Raw genomic sequence first — 7303 nt, forward strand, 5'->3', positions numbered from 1 at the left:
AGAGGCTGTGGGGGAAAAGGCACCATTGCTCACTGTTGGTGGCAGTGCAGGCTGGTACAACGACTATAAAAATCAGTTGGAGATTCCTCAAAAATATAGAATTGGGGGTTCCATTCAAGCCAGTATTCCCCACACAGGTATTTTTCCAAAAGAACTGAAATCATCAGACCACATAGATATATGTGTACCCATGCTTATAGCAGTGCAATTTGCCATAGCTGAATCTTGGAAACAATCCAACTGCCCGTCAACTGAGGAATCGATAAAAAGATATGGTATTTTTATACAAGGGGGTATTACTCAGCTATAAAAAATGTAAATTTGAGGCTTTTGTGGATAAATTCATGCAGCTAGAGACTATATTGGTAAGTGAAATAAATCAGCTTTACATGTGCAAACATCATATTAGCTCACTGATATGAGAACCTGAAAGAGCAATTAAAGTCTAAATGGTACAATGGATGCTATGAAAGGGGAAGCAATTGTTCAATGGGAATTAAAAACTGGGAGGAGGAAAAGAACAAAGGAAAGAAGGGAAAAAGATATAGTTTGGTATATATACAGAATATTTTGGATATTTGTATTGTTGATTTTTGCTGGTCTTTTGAAAGGAGTATTTAATACTCAATTTTTTTTTTTTTTGCTTCTTACTCTGATTTTTTCCTGTCTTTGATTTTTAAGCTTCTTTTTATTGATTTGTTTTGTTTTTTTTCTTTGAATGACTTTTACATGTTTATATCTGATAATCTGAACAACTAATTTGAAGATAGCATCATGTAATACATCAACCCTCGTTGAATATCCTATTACTTTGTTTAGTGAAATCTTGCATCATTTTTAATGCTATGTTTGCAAATAACTATTTTTAATGCTATGTTTGCAAATCACTATTTCCTTAATAACATTTCAATTAAAGTCTTAGTAAGTTGTTCTGTAGGTATCTACAAACGTTATAATGTGTATATCTAATGCCAAACGCCCAAAATAGCCAACTTAATAATGAAAGAGAACAAAGGAGGAACAGTGACACTGTTACTAAAAATCTGCAATAACCAAAAAGCTGTGGTGTTAGAAAAGTGAGTAACAGCTGCTTCAGCAGAGCAGAACAGGATGCCTAGAAATAGACCCCACACACATACTCAACTGATGTTTGACAAAAGAATCAAAAAATGATGATTCTTCTCAACAAATGATCCCGGAACAAGGGGATATTCACGTGCAAAGGAAAACAAAATAATCTGGTATAGACTAAAAGAATCCACAAAAATTAACTCAAGATGGACCTTTTGTTGGTACTGGGGATTGAACTCAGGACCTTGCATTTGCCAGGGAGGCTCTTACGCTGCTGAGCTATATCCTTGGCCTCTCAAAATGTATCTTAAAGCTAAATTAAAATGCAAAAGTATAAACCTAAGCAGAAACATAGGAGACACTGGATGTTCTCAAGTACTGTGAAATGTGCAATGCCCAAAACGTAATCTGTACAGTAAATAGTCAATTGCTTAAGGTTCATTAACATTGAACACTTCTGTGCCACTAAAGGCAATTTCAAGAAAACAAAAATGCAAGCATTAGATTGTGACGAGGATTTACAAGAGATGCACCTGGCAACAAACTATTGTCCAACATATAAGAAGAATTCATCAGTAAGCAAGCCAACAAGTAGACTTAAAAATGGACAAAACCAGGGCCAGGGAGATGGCTCAGTGGAATAAGTGATGCCCTGGCAAGTACAAGGGCCTGAGTTCAATCCCTGGTTCTGCCAAAAAAAAAAAAAAAATGGACAAAACCTCCAGAGACGTCATCAAAGAAGATATAAGATGATGCAACCAAGCATATGTTAAGGTAGTCTATGCCATGACATTAGAGAAATGCAAATTACAGTGAAACAACACTACGTATTTCTTACAATGACCAAAACCATGATAATGCCAAATGACAGCAAATATGTAGAAGAGCAGGAAGTCTTACTTAATGCTGGGAAATGCAAATTGATACAGCCACTTTGGAAAAGAATTGGCATTTGCTCACTACCATGATTTTACCACACGACCCTTGGTATCCATCTGAAGGAGGTGAAGATTTATAGCTGCAGGAGCCTGCTCACAGATATGTATATCAGCTACCATCATGACTGCCAAAATTTGGAAGCAAGAAAGATATCCTTTGGTAGGGAATGGTTGATTGAAATGATGTCACAGACAGAACAGTGCTTGGATTAAAAAGGGAATGTTTTGTAAAGTCATAAAAAAGCATACAGGAAACTGAAATGCACCTGCTGAAGTAAAAAAGAGTCCATCTGAAATGCATAGTGTAGTAATCTGTCTCTGTGATACCCTGGAAATTGTAAAGCTATCTCACAGTACTAAAGCCAGTGGCTGCCAACGTTCAAGGGGCAGTATTAGGACTCAGGTGAGTAGTTATATAACACAGAGGATATTTTTTTTTAGGGTGATGAAAATGATTTGATGCTGTACTGGTGGATACATCATTATACCATCGTCTAGATAAATGGAAGGGACAATACCAATAAAAAACCCTAATGTAAACTGTAGACTTTAGATGGACAAGGTTGAGCCAGTGTGGGTTCATCAGCTATAACAATGTATCACTTCACTTTGATGGAAAATGTTTTTTTTTCATAATTTTATTGATAAACAAATAGCAATGAGACAGTTTCAAATCAAATCGCTAGGACAGTTTCAATAATTAACACACTGCATACATTCTTCTTAGCGGTTAATTGCTGTACAAGCTGCAGACACGATATCCTATTTACAAACATCAATAGAACAAATCACTCTATTCATTAAGAGAATGTAACTATATATCTATCCTAATCACTTTGAATACACAGATACAAAATGGACATTCATCTGTATACCCTTTTTTCGTTAAGTTCGGTTATTTGAATATTATAGGTGTGTAAACTCAGCAAAATATTCTAAAAGAGTCCAGTAGCCCATAATTGCATTGGGTCTTCTGTTTAACTGGCAATGTCAGAAATTGTTGACCTGAGTCCCCCACAGCTCAACATAACAGCATGGCTTTACTTCCTATATTTCGTCTTCATACTTTTCTACTGGATGGTTAAGACCAAGGTAAAGCAGGATCTATGCAACAAGAGTTGTAGCTTTCGAGTCTGAGAACGTCAGTGAAATCCCCTCAGGATTTATCCTGAGATCCTGTACCTCAGATTGTAGAACCTTTGCCAGTGTCGGCCATGTGGATGAGTCACGGCCCTTGCTTGGCCAATGTGCTCTCTGTAAAAGCCTGAGTGTTTTCTCTCCATGTGACTCTCCTTAGGCACACTCTACATCATTGATCTCTTTCCTCTTTGGCCCCATAATCTCCTTGATCAGAAAATTTGGGACACTACCGAGTTACATGATGTAGTCCCTATACTCCTCAAACTCTTCCATGAATTTTTTTTTCTCTGAATGCCTTCAGGGCAGGTTTGGCTGGCTTGAGTTGTGGGGATTGAACCACAGAAACTTGAGCCTGACTGCTTTGTTGAAGCAGCCACTTAAAGGACTGAGCTAAGGGACAGGCCACCTGGACAACGTTGATAATAGCGCAGGCTATGCATGCGTTGGGCGGGACTGTGTAGGAAATCTCTGTGTCATCTGCTCAGTTCTCCTCTGAACCTAAAATGCTGTAAAGATGAAATATGTTTTTAGAAAGAGTAATGGTACAGTTTCCAAAAAGACAGTGCTTACGAAGCACATGGCACAAACTTTGGGCAATAATAGCTGGCATTCAGTTCTTACCAGTAATAATTATTATCTATTTTGTGTATATTAATTTGCCTTATCTTCAAACTATTCTCATATTCCAATTTAACAGATGAGATTGAGACCCCAAATACTTCCATAGCTCACACAGGGGATAAAACTACAGTGGCAGGGTCTGGATATGAACCCTGGTAGACCTCTTAATTACCAGATTATACAATTTCTCTGGTGCCATCCAATAAAAGCAGCTGCTAGCATTCCACAGTGCTGGACATGTGCTGGAAAGGGCATGTCTGCTCCGTACTAAGAGGAAGGTCCTAGTTTCCTGACCATTAACCCATACACCTTATGGCATTGACTTTCTCCTTACTTGTTGAGGTTTTATGATAACTGAGTCTACTTTTTTTTAGATGACTAAAGCAAAATACTAGATCTTCAATTGTTGAAGGAATAGCAGAGTGGGGTCGAGTTGTCCACATTTACTTCTGACCTTAGGCAATATCATTTGCGTAAGTGTTGGGATTGGCAGTGGTCAATAGTTTCAGGCCAGTCACTGGTGTGACCTGCCTAAAGGAGAGAAAGATACATGGGCTTTCGCTTGGCCAAGCATGTGGCCGGACGATGAGCCCTTGGGAACATGTTGCTTCATGTTATTATCTCTGTTTCAGGGCTGTACCTCTGCCAATTTTGAAGTGTTTCTTTCCATGACAGTTTATGACTAAAACACAGTTTATATTAACCCTAATATTTCTACTTGATGTGCCACAGATTAGCAGCCCCTGGCATGGGAGGGAGGAGTGTGTGGTAGTTTAGCATATATTAGGAACTTGAGCCAAAGCTAATGTTTAATTCTGACTCCACTGCACTCCAATCTTAAACACGCAGCCGAAACTTTTGTTGTTTCACTTTTCCCACCTATAAAATGAATATCAAAATAGTAATTCTGCCATTTGGCATGTACGGCAATCAAATGAAATAATACAAAGGATTTAGAGTTTCACTAAATGCTGGTTGTTGTTAGAACGGAGTGCCAATTATTGGCAATGTTAAGACAGGCGACTGCTTGTGCTAGATTTAAAGAAGGAAGGCCCCCAGCTTTTAGGTCCGATGTCACTAATTAACTGGGTTGGAAAAGTGATGACAGCTTTTCAAGTGCATGAATGAGTTTCATGCCAGTTAAAACACATCACTTCCTTACATGTCTCAGGGCATTTCATGGAAGATTCTCTTCTGTTGTATTTCATATTCCATTTCACATTTTAGATACAATAATCCTGTTCATTTCCTAGTCTGTTTTGGTCTATCTCAGTTCATTTACTCCACACCATGTCTTAGTCTGTTTTAATCTGTCCCATTCTACCAAATTTGATATGGTTTGGGGATAAGAAGGAAGGAGCAATAAAATTATTTTGCTCTGCCCTTACCTATGTACTGTGAGTATATTATCTTCAGATTCTTTTGGAATAGTTTTGCAAATTCCTCAGCGATCACTGGTCTAAACTGGTAATCAGGTCATTTTGGTAATCTCCACATTTTCTCTCTCCTGGTTCAGTTTACTGTGGCTGAACTTCTATCTTAAGCCACTTATAGTAATGGAGGCTGATTAGGGAGAGAATATGCACTTAATGTTTGAGCTTTCTAACTCTAATTATCTTTCTACTGCATGATTTCACTCTGAAAACCTCCATTGTGTTTCCTGCACATGAAAATGGATATAGTTTAACCTCCTAGGTAACTGCCTCTCTAGGCAAGGTAGGTCTATGGTTATATTCAGTATTTGGACCTTTAGAAAAATGTATACATTAGGGGGTCACAGGAGGTCTGCACAGACAAGTGGGACAGTGACTACAGAATTATCTTAGTTGATTATAGCAAAGCTGAACAGAGAGTAGGCCCAGAGATCACTGACAATTTTCAGCACCAAAAGGATGGGGTGGGGGTAATAGGAGATCCTTGTACTGCTCCCATTTGAGTTGGTTTCTCTGCTGGCAGAAATGAGTTAACGTCAGCCAGGATACAATCAGTGGTAACAGAGTCAGTCTGAGTCAGTGTGGACAAGGCCCATAATCACTGTGCTCTGGCCTGAATTTGGAGGCTTATACACGTGTGCATGAGATATCACGCAGCGGCCAAGCCACGACCAGCAGGAATGTACTTTCCAGATCAAAATCGACAAGACGTTTCACTTAGGAGCACTTGTTTTATCTCTTTATTTAACACATCTGATTATTTTTAAAAGTTGTACCATACATTGTAATTTTATACATGTCTTTTAGGTGCACTATTGGCAATTCAGAACATATAATAATATGGGATAATTGATTCTGGATAAGTATTTTTTCCCCTTCAATCCCCAATCACTTTTACGTGCTGGAAGTTTTGAAACAAAATTAAAGGTTTTTTTTTTTTTTTTTTCAATACAGAAGTTACTGTACTGCACTAATGAAGCTCCAGGACGGTTCTCCCCTCCATTTTTAGAGTTCCTTGTTGAAAGCCCCCCTCCCCCAATACCCTTCTACCCTTCTTAGTCTCGGGTCATCATGATTCCATGCCATTGTTCTGTAAGATTAACTCACTGGTTTGTACAAATCAAAGAGACCATGCAGTATTTCTCTTCTCATGTCTGGCCTGCAGCAAGAAGACAAGAAACAGCAGAAGCTGCTAAGAGTGTGAAGCAAAGGGAGCCCTCATACCCTGGCAGTTAGGATGTGCATTAGTATAGCTGCTATGGAATTCAGTACGGCAATTCCTCAAAAAACTAGAAATAGAGCTACCGTCTCATGCAGCCATTTTAACACGGTACATACCAAAGCGAAATGAAATCAGTGCCAAAAGGTACATTCACTCATGATTACTGCAGCAATTATTCTTTTTATTTTTATTTATTTATTTTTTAGGGAAGGGTCTAGAGGGTGTTCAGGGTCTGATGCTAGATTGGACTCCTAGGGATCCACCTGCTTACAGCTTCTCAAGAACTGGGATTACAGGCATGTGCCACCACGCCCAGTCTCAATTGCCATCTCAGCATGCCCCGGGAGCAGGGCTGGCACGGCAGGCCCATGGATAAAACCCCTGGCCCCTGTGCCTGCTTGCAGGTGCTTTAATCCACTGAGCTATTTGGCCAGCCCCCTGTAGCTATTAGTCTTAAAACTCTATGTATCTGATACTGAAGATTGCACCCCAGGGCCTTTACACACAGCTACAACTCCAGCTTTTTTAAATTCTTAACATTTGAGACAGAGGTTTTGCTTTGTTTTTTTGCTAAATTGCACAGGCTGGATTTGAACTTACAATCTTCCTGCCTCAGCCTCCCAGTAGGCTGGTATTATAAGTGTAAACCAGTACATCTGGCTTTTAAGTGTTTTAAATTTATCAAAATAGAAGCAATATGTGAACTATCCTTCACTACCACTTTTTCTTCCCTCCCTCTCTCCCCTCCTCCCAGTCCCTTTCTTGTCAATTTTTCTTTTCCTTTCCTTTCTCTTATCCCTTCTTTTTCCTCTTCTCTTCTCTTCTCTTCTCTTCTCTTCTCTTCTCTTCTCTTCTCTTCTCTTCTCTTCTCTTCTCTT

This window comes from Octodon degus, unplaced genomic scaffold, assembly GCF_000260255.1.
Source record: "Octodon degus isolate 3935 unplaced genomic scaffold, OctDeg1.0 scaffold00062, whole genome shotgun sequence".
NCBI lineage: Eukaryota > Metazoa > Chordata > Mammalia > Rodentia > Octodontidae > Octodon > Octodon degus.